This window comes from Belonocnema kinseyi, chromosome 2 (assembly GCF_010883055.1).
Source record: "Belonocnema kinseyi isolate 2016_QV_RU_SX_M_011 chromosome 2, B_treatae_v1, whole genome shotgun sequence".
NCBI classification, from domain to species: Eukaryota; Metazoa; Arthropoda; class Insecta; order Hymenoptera; family Cynipidae; genus Belonocnema; species Belonocnema kinseyi.
Genome location: NC_046658.1, coordinates 1,021,126 through 1,022,243, shown reverse-complemented (window position 1 = coordinate 1,022,243; position 1,118 = coordinate 1,021,126).

Genomic DNA, 1,118 nt, shown 5'->3' with positions numbered 1-1,118 from the left:
AGTGAAAAAAATGGCCATCAAATATAGTTTTTCATTAATAAAAAACGAGGGTTGCGAGTCTGATGACTAAAAAAAATGCATAAATATGTGCTTTTCAATAACCAAGTGTTACCCACTTTGTTTCAGTAAAAAATTACGAATTGTATTCGAGAAATTACAAAAAATGTGTTTTTAGGGGTGAACTTCAAGGGTGGTTTTCACCCCTTAAATGGGCTTATGGGCACGTATAAAAAAATACGTGTCGAATATTTTTTGATGTTCTACAACATATCACAATTTCAAGAAAATCGGTGAGGTACACCTCGGGTACCTTCCTTTGAGTAAATAAGTTTTAAAACAATTTAATTCGCACTTTAAGATTTATTGAAGTGCAATTTTTTGAATTATGTGAATAGATTTGAGTTAAATTCAAAATTGAAGTAAAATTTAGTTAAATTTAAGTAAATTTCAGTTAAAATTGTAGATGTTGAATGGTGTTGAATGGTGTTAAACTTAAAGTACAATCTTGTTAAATAAAAATGAAACTGTCGTTAAATTTTTAATTTGATTGAATTGAATACAGATATGTGGGTTGTTTCTTGGCTTCAACGATGGAGGGCATTCAAATAAGCTGGAGAAATAAAAAAAAGTTCCCTAATTTTTATAATAATTAGTTAAATTCAACACAAAAAAAACTCAGGAAAGTAATTAGGACTCATAGTTCTCAAGTTTATGGTTTGAAACTTTTCAGATGACGTCAACGTCAAAACATAAAAGGAAACGTTTAAACTTCAGCATAGCTATTTTGTATGGAAATACTTTATTATTCCACAACTTTATTTTAAAATAGAAGTATGTTAGCAATTAAATAATTATTCCATTCAAAATTATTCAGTTTCGAAAATTGAATTATAACTTCAAGGCCTTTGAAATTAAAAGATTTTAAATGAAAGAAATTTGAAATAAAAACAATCAACATTACAGTGTAATTATTTTCTTTCAGAAGCGTAAAAATAAAATGATAATAAATGAAAGAAACTAGTTTATAAATTTAAAATTCAAAATCTCAGTATTTGTAAATTTTCGAATATTCTTAGAGTATAACCTGTCAATTCAATCTATTTAATTTCAAACGTTTT